This window comes from Phyllobates terribilis, unplaced genomic scaffold (assembly GCF_046119375.1).
Source record: "Phyllobates terribilis strain yellow unplaced genomic scaffold, ASM4611937v1 Scaffold_2__4_contigs__length_985480577, whole genome shotgun sequence".
NCBI classification, from domain to species: domain Eukaryota; kingdom Metazoa; phylum Chordata; class Amphibia; order Anura; family Dendrobatidae; genus Phyllobates; species Phyllobates terribilis.
The window spans coordinates 943,621,379-943,634,435 of NW_027362762.1; the positions used below are offsets into that span (position 1 = coordinate 943,621,379).

The 13,057-nt window shown below is 39.0% G+C and overlaps 1 protein-coding gene across 2 annotated transcripts in view; it reads right to left on the minus strand.

The window, feature by feature from the left end:
• TMPRSS2 (transmembrane serine protease 2) overlaps window positions 1-12,712 on the minus strand; it is a 42,738-nt gene extending 30,026 nt beyond the window's left edge. Inside the window, exon 1 of one of the 2 annotated variants that reach the window (XM_073668473.1) lies at window positions 12,657-12,712. The gene's annotated coding sequence lies outside the window, so the exon portion shown is untranslated. Of the gene's footprint in view, window positions 1-10,356; window positions 10,598-12,656 lie in introns of those variants that run through there. The other variant, XM_073668471.1, reaches the window with a different exon arrangement.
• Window positions 12,713-13,057: the final 345 nt, after the last annotated feature.

Here is a 13,057-nt window from a genome sequence, read left to right on the forward strand (position 1 = left end):
GGCTAATTTATGTCACATGGGCACCGACAAATTAATCAAAGGTGAATCAGCAAATGTCCTGAAATTCGAATTCTAAAGATTCACATGAATTTAATAGGGTAAATATGATTTGCATCAAATTCATTCAATGCAAATTAAAAGTGCCCTACTCCCGCAATTGAAAGACGTTTGTTAAGCTCGGATGTCTCTCCAGACCCTAAAGTAAAATAAACAGGTGGCCGGGAAGGGATTAAAAAAATAATAAAATATTATACTCAACCTGTCCTGCTGCCTCAGCTCCTCGTCTGCCACCTCGCTCACTCACTCAGCATTCAGACACGTCCCAAGCTGACGAGGCTTCACACATGTTATTGTCGCCTATGACATGCGTCGCCTCTTCTGTGAGCTGCCGCTGCAGGACAGTTGAGGGGCGAGGCGAGTAATATTTTATTATTTTTATCCCCTTCCCGGCCCTAAAAAAAGAATCTAGCAAAATGATAGCCATTTTACTGTAATCGAGCAAATTAATTAGCAAATTCTGGCAAATCCAATTTTTTTTAATGAAATTTGTAGCAAATTTGATTTGCCCTTAGTCTTTAGCTACGGAATTCTGAAAATCCTGATACAGCAGACTACAGATGGAACGCTCTTTGGATGACAAGTGATACTTTTCTTCCTTCTAGGGGAGAGCTGATTTACATATTTCTGCATTATGGGTAAAAAGAAGTAAGTCTCTTCAACCAGTATTGCCCATGTGAGGACATCGCAGACTCCTGACGTTTTATGGCCGACCGCTATGTCACATGACAATAAAAGCTCCTGTTGTACTCGCAGATAACAAATTTGCGCTCACGTCACGCAGAAGAATATTTCACATTGTGTTCCAGAGATAACGGAGCTCCCTAAATATAGTCATAGAGGAAACGCCTATTTCCTGGAGTGACTTGTGCCTTTGACGTTCTTAAGCCATTGCCTATAGATTGTATGCAGAAGTCAGCGACTAATGCTAGCACAGGAGCGGTATATATCAGGGAGCGGCCGAGAGCAGTCACATCCATGCTTGAAAAAGTCTCCAGTCTTTGTGACACAATACTACAGAGTTCAGGGGGGAAATATCGGAAAGTCGTTTCTCCTTGCAGCAGGTAACCCCACCCTGCACACCTGTAAAGCACTCAGGTCACGTGCACTCTCACATTACAATAGGGGTTGTGCAAATTTTAGATTGTTTTCCTATTTGCACTTTGTGACTATCTTGTGCATATCATAGTAGTTGTATGGCAGTATTATTTAGGCAGCGCATAGCACTTTTATGGGTATTCATTCTCCGGATGTTGGCATTACTTGAGCACAGTATGGCCGGTATTTAACTACATAATATACCACACAACGCAACGTCATTTTTATAGCGTATGACAGCACTATTATTTAGGAAACTCTATATAAGTTTTATTTAACCAATGTATAGAAACATACTGTAGCACTATTATTTTAAGTCACTGCATGACAGTATACCATATGGGGAGAGTACTAGACAGGGCGCTATCAAATTTAGAGTGCAACCATGAATGTAATTTTTATGTCCTAAATCAATAGTACACATGAAAATAAGCAACTTTGTAATATATCTTATCAGAGGAATCTGCTTATTTCTCCTCCCGGACTCATCTTTCATTCTCAGTTCATGGGTAAAATCCGTATTCAGTGAAGACAGACTTTTCCATTACTGAGATAGGAGATGACAATTGGTGCTTTTAAAATTCTATGGAGGGGAGGAGCTAGAGGAACACACACACATTCTATGGAGCGAAGGAGCTAGAGGAACACAGACATTCTATGGAGGGGAGGAGCTAGAGGAACACACAGACATTCTATGGAGGGAGGAGCTAGAAGAACACACAGACATTCTATGGAGCGAAGGAGCTAGAGGAACACAGACATTCTATGGAGGGGAGGAGCTAGAGGAACACACAGACATTCTATGGAGAGGAGGAGCTAGAGGAACACCGACATTCTATGGAGAGGAGGAGCTAGAGGAACACACCGACATTCTATAGAGAGGAGGAGCTAGAGGGACACAGACATTCTATTGAGAGGAGGAGCTAGAGGAACACACAGGCATTCTATGGAGGGGAGGAGCTAGAGGAACACACAGACATTCTATGGAGAGGAGGAGCTAGAGGAACACAGACATTCTATAGAGGGGAGGAGCTAGAGGAACATACAGACATTCTATGGAGGGGAGGAGCTAGAGGAACACACATATATTCTATGGAGGGGAGGAGCTAGAGGGACACACAGACATTCTATGGAGAGGAGGAGCTAGAGGAACACAGATATTCTATTGCAGGTTCCATAGAACTCTCTCAGCACCGACAGTCATCTCCTATCTCAGTAACGGGAAAGTCTTTATTCCCTGTAGACAGATTTTACCTGTGAACTAAGAATTTTGAGAATGAAAGATCAGTCCGGGAGGAGAAAGAATCAGATTTCTCTGATTAGATTTATTACAAAGTTTCTTATTTCCACGTGTACTATTGATTTATGATATAAAGATTTGAAATAATAAAATAGTGTAATAAAAATTAAAACAACAGTTATACTTTAAGAATCAGGCAAAGGGAAAATCCAAATAATGTTATAGCGGTTATATTTTCTTGTCCATATTGCGATCACAAGAAGTAACAGCATCACAGACATATACGATGCTATTAGTTTGGGTCTCAAAAACTGCCATTGGGCCGGGACGCCAACTCCATTATGGATGAGAAAATACAACCGTTATATACACTATGTAAATATAAGTATAATTAGTTACTAATTTAGCAGATTATGTGCCAGTAATTACTTGTCGGTTCTTGGACACAACCATGAACAGTATGAATTGAGACTATGAACACAATACAGCTAAACCCTGCAGTCACAGACCCGCTGCTCACATCTATACCCCAGGTTCTGTATGCACGATTATCCTGTTAGGTGTAAATATTCCCTATTATAAGGGGGGCGCTACTAGATATTTTGGACACAGAAGATCAAATGGTCAAACCACACACAGATAATATAATCCATGTTTAGTAGTATCGATGGAGGGATTTAAATCCCCTGACAGTTCATTACATGGCGGATACTGAATGACAAGACCGAAGTGTCTGACTGTACACAACATAATGACGTCCTCTGGGGTCAGCGGGACCAGTACAGAAACCGGTGACAGGCGAGATTTACTAATAAGTCTGCCTGTATCATCAAAGGAGTCGCTGCCCAAATAATTGAGGAAAAAGCAGAGAGAAATATATAAAGTTTACAGCACCCAGAGCTCCAACCACAACTGCTTACACCAACTTATCACATATGTAAAGATCCATAGTAGGAAGTATAATAGCAGTTATACTCATATATAGGTGTCAGCATTATAGTAGTTATATTCTTTTACATAGGGGGCAGTATTGTAGTAGTTATATTCTTATACATAGGGGGCAGTATTATAGTAGTTATATTCTTGTACATAGGGGGCAGTATTATAGTAGTTATATTCTTGTACATAGGAGCAGTATTATAGTAGTTATATTCTTGTACATAGGGAGCAGTATTATAGTAGTTATATTCTTGTACATAGGGGGCAGTATTATAGTAGTTATATTCTTGTACAGATTAAACTGCATTATATTAATTCCTTATATCATCTATTATGTTAGTCTGGGCGTAGATTATCTTTACTTGAAAACAAACATGAGTCACGGATCTGACAATATAAGTCTGTGTTCAGTGTTCAGATGTGTCTGTACGTAACGGAGCTCTGACCTCTTATTGATCTGCCGATACAAAAAAAAACAAACAGTCTAGAGGGCATTTACCTCTGAAATAAAATAAAAATACTATTCTAATGGAGTTGAGTTATATCTCAGTTTTTGTAGAGTTAGAAGACAGTTTATCTGATATCATCTCATATGGTGTTGCCACCCAGCTTTCCCAAAGTGCTGAATAGCAAATTCAATGATGTAAACAATAGTTTTCTGTATAACTATAACACCTCAGTCAAATCCAAAGCTGCCTTTACCAAAGGCACAAAACAGAAGAATTATAACCTGAAGAATTTCAAAAGGCAGCTCTGGATGTGAATGGAGTTCAATTTAAATCATACCTGTAGATTCAGGTGACCTCTCCTGTGAGTGTTTGTAAGGAATAATACTATTTCTTGACTTTTATTGTCTTTTTCACCAGTTTTCCCCTGTGCTGGTTCTATCTCCAATTTTCAGTTGTCTCTGAGCTGCTGTGTGGAGACCAGCTGCCATGACGTCTCCCATACACAGCACACACACACACACACGTGGGATTCCTGCACTCCTGTCTCTATGTAACACATGTCCAGTAGAGGCAGCATCATGGAGAACATTATACAGCAATACTGAGCAGTGTAACTGTGCATCCAGCTCTGGGATCAGCTCAAACACTTATTAGAAATCATCATTATCATACGTCCATGTGTGTGAAATTTTCTCTCCCTCTCTTTCTCTCTGCCCCTTCTGCCTTCTCCATTGACTTCAATAGCTAAGAAGTGAATGATAGGATCAGGTGGCAGGGGAAGAGAAGTGGCTTGTAGGTGGAGAAAGAAGCAAACTCCTCTGATAACATATATTATAAGGTTGGAAAGTTCTTCTCCTTTATATAAGTGCATGCTCCTGCATAGAGGACATAAGAACAATCAGATAAATTTACACCAATCCACAAAGTGGCCAAGGAATCCCATTCCCTGTTTTTTGGAATCCTTTAAGATCCCGAGACAGAAAGTGATCTGTTTGGGACTGGAGAAGACGCATGGTGACTGATGAGTGCCATCTTTCTGTAGATTAGATGATAATTTGCTGATCGCTGGGGCTCAGACCTCTTGGACCTCCACAGATCCTGATTGGGGGGGGGGGGGGTCTCTGAAGTGTCACATTAGAAGGGACAATGGTCCGACAGGAATAGGGGTGTGTTCTACACGTAGAGATGACGGACTTTGGCTGGCACTTCGTGTGTTAGGAAATGTTGCATTCTGTATAGTTGTTCATGTGACTACACTGTACATGGGAGAGAAGACTGGAGCTCTACCAATTTGTATGCTAGGACAAGTGTCTGGCACTTTGCCTCGTAGGACATGTGTCACTTTTTATAGCTGGACATATGGCACGGCATGGGTGTGATTCTAGTAAATTTTATCCACACATTGCTGAGAAAATCCATCCAGATTCTACATGGAAAATTAATTCATGGTGTGGATTTAAAAGTAAACCTTGCCATAAATATGTAATTTTATTACCTGGTGTAAATGTCGTCGTTCTGCTGAATCCGGCGATGTCTTTCTTTTGTTCCTGCTCCTCTCCGTTCCTGAGATATGGCCTCCTCTTCTCTGGATATAAATCTAGTCTTTTTAGCCAAGTGGGTGTGATGCCCATCTCTTTGTGGGTGTGTCATCCTAAGTACCACACCTAGTTGGCTAAGATTTATATACCAGGAAGAGAAGCCATATCTCAGGAACGGAGTGGCGCAGGAAAAAAGAGAAAAACGATGCCGAATTCAGGAGAACAGCGGCATTTACACCAGGTTAAAAAAAATAAAAAATTTTAATGGTACTCTTTAATCTTTAAAGGTGGTAGATTTGTTACACAATAAACCCCAACCTTTGAATCCACAGCAAAAACTGCAGCCTGTCCTAAAAGTATGCAGATAGCTTTATCCTAAAACCTTTACAATAATCCAGATGATAGAAAAAAAAAAAATGTATAAAATATAAAAGTTGGAATCCCCTTCCTCTCCCCCCTTAAAAATACAGAAATTAGAAAAATAAAGACATATTTGGTAGCACCACGTTCATAATAATACAATTCAAATATTAAATTAACTTGTCCTTCAAAAAAAAAAAAAAATGCTTTCTTATGGCTATAGAGACAGAAAAGTAAAAAAAGTTATGGTTCTTAGAAGAAAAGGAGGAAAAACGGTAAGCACAAAAATGAAAATTGGCTGCGGAGGCGAGGGGTTAAAAGGTGTTTTTTCTCGAAGGCATTAATTATAAATTCAGGTGTGAAGTCACAATGTGCGAGAATTACCGGCAGTTCAGGTTACATTAGGGACAATTATCATGAACGCGGAACAAGCGGAGAACTAAAACTCCAAATTAACAGTTGATTGTATCTCTAAAGCCTCGCAGACACGGCCATAATTATATTGTACCGATCCGAAATAAGGCATCCATGGAAGTATTTTCAGCTATTGTCCTTCAATACATGGTACCATGGGGGCACCTTCATTGCGGGATACCTATATGGCCAGACCCCCACTGAGAACAGCAACTATATCCTGCTGGAGTAAGGTATACAAAATGTATCAAGAGGTGCACTCTTATAAATAATTTCCCTGACTATCTGATCCAAATCCATTCAGAATGTTCCACCCTTGTGCACTCAGAGTACTTAACAGTCATAATCAAATGAAGAACTAAGAACAGAAACCTTTTCCCTGCTGGAGTAAGGTACACAAAATGTATGTAGAGGTGTACTCTTTCTAAATAAATTTTATACATCTTTTCAGCTTTCCGTGCTGATCAGATCCAAAACCTTTCAGAATGTTACACCCTTGGGCACTCAGAATACTAAGTCGTCATAATCAAATGAAGATCTGAGAACATCAACCTTTATACTGCTGGAGTAAGGTCCATAAAATGTATAAAGAGGTGCACGCTTCTAAATAAATTTGATGCATCTTTTCAGCTGTCTGTGCTGATCAGATCGTTACACCCTTGCACACTCAGAATACTAAGTCGTCATAATCAAATGAAGATCTGAGAATATCATCTGTTATACTGCTGGAGTAAGGTATGCAAAATGTATCAAGAGGTGCACACTCCTAAATAAATTTGACGCATGTATTTGGCTTTAATGTGTCAATTAGATTCAAATCCATTCAGAACACTACACCCCTGTGCACTCAGAGTACTAAGTATGTATAATCAATTGAAAATTAAATAATAATAATAGTATAATGCCCAGAATGGTGAGAATTGGGACGTTCCTCCCCTTTAAGTAAGTGCATTCTTTTATCTGGAGGACATAAGAACAATTGGATGTATCAGATATCCAATTAGCAACCAAGCATATATTGGCATTTATGAAATGTGAACATATCAGAGAGAGGAGGCACCAAACTTTCTACCTAAAATATTTTTACCTGTTCGTGACTACAGTCTCAATGGTATGTACCCTTTTGCAACTAGTCCCTACCTGTCTGGAGTGTGTCGCCATAAGGTGCCTCATTACAGTGATACTGCTGCAGTAAATGTAAGTCATTGGGGTAGTTCAGGAACTCAAGACTCTTCTGCACATATTTTGGACCACAAAGATGCAACTATCTTTTATTTATTATTATTATAGCTTTTAGGCTAAAGTTCACATTTACATTCAAGTCACATGTCAGTTGCTCCGTGGCCGCTTCAGAGAGCAAAGAGTGACAAAGTCTGGCTCATTATAGTGAATGGCTCCATCCAGGGATCCCTCCCAATCAGAGGAAGCCCCAACGTGCGACCTAGATGTAATGTGAACTCGGCCTTAGCCATAACTTTTTTTTTTACTTTCCCCCTGTACGCGGACTTCTATTTTGCGGCCAATTTGAAGATTTTAATGGCACTATTTTAAGAGGCATAACTTATTGATTAACTTTTATTAACTCTTTCTGATAGGAATGGAAAAAGAGCAATTGAAACATTTTTTTTTCCCTCATTTTTTTCACTACTTTTATTTTTTTCTTTTTTGTGGGGTGGATTTTTGATTCTTTTATTCTTTAATAAACCTAATTTAACTTTTTTTTCCCTCCCTTTCTCTGCCCTCTCCCCAGAGATTTGTAGCAGTGATCATCTAATACTTTGAGACTCCTAGACTTTTAGAGAAAAATTACTACTGCATCAACAGAGAATATATTAGGCGGGGATGGAAGCCTAAGACAGACTGGTGGTCCTTTGTAAGGTCCGCTATAGTAAAGCATCAACCCCCCCAATGATTGTGCTGCAGGTGGACTCATGAGCTGACAAGGGGAACCCTTCAAGGGGTTAAATGACTGAAGACCATTTTTATAGAGCACTAGATCAATGGCAGATGCCCAAAGCTGCCAGCAATGTCCAGGTCATAGGGTTCTTCACACAGGGTTCTTTACAGTTAGAGTAGTGAAACTCCTGAATGCCCTACCCTGAGAACTAACACTATGAGGTCATGTCAAGAAAGGCAAGGCTATGATTAACGGCATTGAAAGTTATTAATAATATACGGTAATGATAAATGATGCTTGGAAAACATTTCATGGTCCGTCGGCTGAGCAAATAATCTCAAAAATTGGCTACTGTTGCACTGGGAGGGGCTGGTTGTTTTGGTTTGCTCCTGATCAAAGGGAAAGAACCCGAGATCAGCAGAACTTGACTGACAAGCGTCTCTTCTCATGTACAAAATGTATCACTTGGACTCGGTTCACACACAAATCAAATGTTACATTCCATGAAACGTTTACCCAAGTATCTGCCTTACAGGGTTACCGTGCATTAAAGTCTATGTCAAGGACATCCTATCCATTTATTGTCCAATGTGCCCAACATCGAATTAAGGACCGCATCTCATCTCCATGACAATGTATCCAAAATTAGTACCCACATCAGTCCACGTTTATAGTGCTACCCGCCGATGCTACCGAGTGAACGTCCTCTGAGCAGTGAGACTGTGGACTCTTTCCCGCAAGAGCGGGGAGACTGTGGACTCTTTCCCGCAAGAGCGGGGAGACTGTGGACTCTTTCCCGCAAGAGCGGGGAGACTGTGGACTCTTTCCCGCAAGAGCGGGGAGACTGTGGACTCTTTCCCGCAAGAGCGGGGAGACTGTGGACTCTTTCCCGCAAGAGCGGGGAGACTGTGGACTCTTTCCCGCAAGAGCGGGGAGACTGTGGACTCTTTACCGCAAGAGCGGGGAGACTGTGGACTCTTTACCGCAAGAGCGGGGAGACTGTGGACTCTTTACCGCAAGAGCGGGGAGACTGTGGAACTCTTTACCGCAAGAGCGGGGAGACTGTGGAACTCTTTACCGCAAGAGCGGGGAGACTGTGGAACTCTTTACCGCAAGAGCGGGGAGACTGTGGAACTCTTTGCCAAATAATGTTGTAATTATTGATTCGCTAGAAAAAGTTCAAGGAGAGCCTGGATGTTTTTCTTGAAAAATATAATCTTATAGGTTATGGGCATTAGATTCTGTGATGGGGCGCTGATCTAGGGAACTAATCTGATTGCCGCACGTGGAGTCAGGAAGGAACTTTTCCCCTAATATGGGGCTACTAGGTTTTCTGCCCCATGGGGCTTTTGTTTTCCTCTGGATCAACATGTTGGTTTACAAGTGGAACTCGGTTGTCTTAAGTCTACATTCAACCTTAAAAACAGCAATTATTACACCCCTGCCTTTTTTGGGGTGAAAATGGAAATATCGTCCTTATTTATAATCAAAAACCAAACTACAGGACTAATATAATAAATAAATAAATATATATATATATATATATATTATATTACAGTACAGACCAAAAGTTTGGACACACCTTCTCATTTAAAGATTTTTCTGTATTTTCATGACTATGAAAATTGTACATTCACACTGAAGGCATCAAAACTATGAATTAACACATGTGGAATTATATACTTAACAAAAAAGTGTGAAACAACTGAAAATATGTCTTATATTCTAGGTTCTTCAAAGTAGCCACCTTTTGCATCAAGAGAATGCCAAGAGTGTGCAAAGCAGTCATCAAAGCAAAAGGTGGCTACTTTGAAGAACCTAGAATATAAGACATATTTTCAGTTGTTTCACACTTTTTTGTTAAGTATATAATTCCACATGTGTTAATTCATAGTTTTGATGCCTTCAGTGTGAATGTACAATTTTCATAGTCATGAAAATACAGAAAAATCTTTAAATGAGAAGGTGTGTCCAAACTTTTGGTCTGTACTGTAATATTATATATATATATAATCCAGAATGACCAATCCATAAGAAAATGAACGTTCAATTATAAAATATAATAAAAATAGAATAAATACACCAAACATGAAAAAGAAAATATATGTATTAATGTTAAAAAAATAAAATAACAGAGTCAAAATGAAAAAAATACCGCATGACCAATCCCAATAAAAATTTTAAAAACAACTAATATATATATATATATATATATATATATATATATAATAAAATTATAATATGACATGGAATTAGAAAGAAAAAAGGAGAAAATAATACAATAAAAAGCAAAAACAAAAGCACAATTATGTGTGTGTATATCTATCTATCTATCACTGGAGTAAGCCTACTGTGATTTCTTACCCGTCCGCTGTCACTCTGGAATCACTGCTGCAGAACCTCCCGCCTGGTCAGTACAGATCTGTATGGGGAACCAGTTACCTATTGACACAGGTGTAGGAAACTCCTCCTCCCCAAACATACAGGGGTCACACCTCCTACCCAGGATTCCTGGGTTTAACCCTGTCAGGGTTGGACTTTCTTGTAAGGATGTGACATGTAGCGCACACCTGAGCTCACTCCGACCCTGGGGAGATTGCAAAAAAAAAAAAACAAACCTCCAATTATGTTGCTCAGGTGAAGGCTGCGAAAACACGGCCCCCAGGGCTAATTCCATTGTGAGCGCTCATCTCTAAGGCGTGAGACATGACACGGCACATACAGGAATGATATGGTTTCAGCTGCGCCTGTATTATTATTTTTTGGTCATGCATGCTCAACGAGGAGAACAAGAATATCTGCAGGGTTCAGGTCTTAATCTATCAGCACAATGAGTTTTTTGAGGAGGATTTGTAGTGGAATTTTTCCAAAGCTCAAAACTTTTTCGAAAACTTTCCGCTCAGTTTCTGCTCCGAAAAAGTCTCTGTGTGCACACAGCGTAAGAACTTCAAAAACCATTCGATCTACGGATCCGTAAATTCATTCTTCGGTTTTTTACAGACAAGAAAACACATTTTGGGTTAACCCTAGAATGGCCATGAGAGTAAAAAAATATATATATATATTTTTTAACAAATGTATTTGAATTGAATGAAAGGACAATCTTACTGGGAATGACTGATTAATTATCCTCTTGTCGCCCCAATGTTTAGGATCAGAGAGAAAAAAAAAATCGAGGCTTTCTTTCAGCTTTCCATACAGGTAAATAAGAGCTGCAATACCATACACAACCTGTGAACAGGAGTGGCGCTGTTTTTGGAATAAAAAAAAAATAAAAAAGCAGCTATGTTTTTATTAATTGCTCAGTTTTACATCAAAAGGGTAAAAACTTCCAAAAAAGGATTATACTGCCATTGTGATGTGACATTCATTTTCAAAGTAAGTACACCAGCTTCATCAAGTCTGAAGTCTATTTTAATAATGTACTCAACCAGTATTGTGAAATCTGGTACTGAATCATCTTCATTGGCTACTCCATCTGTATTTTAACCCTTTCACATGGCACTTACCTTTAACTGCAACGGTCAGGACTGGCTCTGATTGCTGCTGTGTAAACATTTAAATGACACTGTCAACCTGCACTCTAGGGGGTAGATCCAGTTCTGGCACCGATCACCCCCCCCGCCACCACTTGCTGCATGACATACTCCTTAGCCCCCCTTTATCTACTGAAGGCCATCTTTGTTTCCGCCTTAATCCTCCCATTAAGCCCAGATTTATTATTGCAGTATATCATACAAGCAATTATACAACTGCAGATTCAATTCACCTAAGGGAGTTAACTAAAGATTTAAAAATATGAAAAATATTAAAAAAAAAGTTCAATTCACCCGACTCCCCCAAAAAATACAAAAATAACAATGATGATAATAATAACAATGATGCTGATAATATTAATACACAAATAATAATTAAAATACTTAATGCTAATAACACTAATGCTAATAATTAATGCTAATATTTCTAATAATGTTAATGCTAATAATAATAATGCTAATAATAATAATTATAATTAATACTAGCAATGCTAATAATTAATCATAGTAATGGTAATAATACATAAATAATAAAAGTAATACATAAATAATTAATATACATAATAAATAATAATGAATAAATAATGATAATATAATGATAATACGTAAATAATAATTAATGGGAATGATAAATAACAATGATGATAATTAATAATAATAAAGATGATAATAAATAATTAATAATAGTAATACATAAATAATGCTAATAATGAAAAGCCTATTCCGCATTGCTTTGTCTGCAAAAGTTCAATCAATATAAAATAAAACTAGTAAATGCAGTAACAAAAGAAAAATAAAACCGCCAGATTTGCCATTTTTCGATCTAGGCACCTCCCCCAATACATGCAATTAAAAGCAAACAAAACATTGCAAATACCAATAAAAAAAAATACAGCTGAGTGTGCAAAAAACCCTTTCCCCAGAATGTCTTCATTAACTGAAAAATAAAGAGTTATGGTGCCGGAAAGTACATTTTTTTTTTACAAAGTTCGGAATTTAAAAAAAAGAAAGAAAATTATCCCCATCAAGGAGGGATTAATACTTTTAGAGGAGGGGGAGGAGGGAGATGAAGCTGCAGATGGCAGATAGATAAGAGATTAAGTCTCCCCTTTTCTGAGATAGAAGGACCTGGTGCTCCTTTGCTGTCCAAGGCTTCGCTCATTCTTCATCATAGGTGAGGTGTGCCTGCAGTGCTGCCAAAAACTACAGCTGGGGTTAGGTGTGGCCTGCACTAGTACACATAAAAACACTTTCATTGTTAATAGCCAGGCAGTGTAAGGCCTCTTTCACACAACAGTGTGTCCGGTACCTGTGGTTTCCACACGTACTGAAGACACTGATACACGTAGACCCATTCTAATGAACGTGTCTGCGCACGTCAGTGTGTTTCCACGGACCGTGGGTAAAACAAGCTGACATGTCCGTTTTTTACTGGCAGCACTGTGTCACCCAGGGGGAATATAGGGGACTCGGTACCCGGGCCTTTTACCTTGTTTAGGAGGTCACGGCAGTCGGCTCCCGGGCCCGTA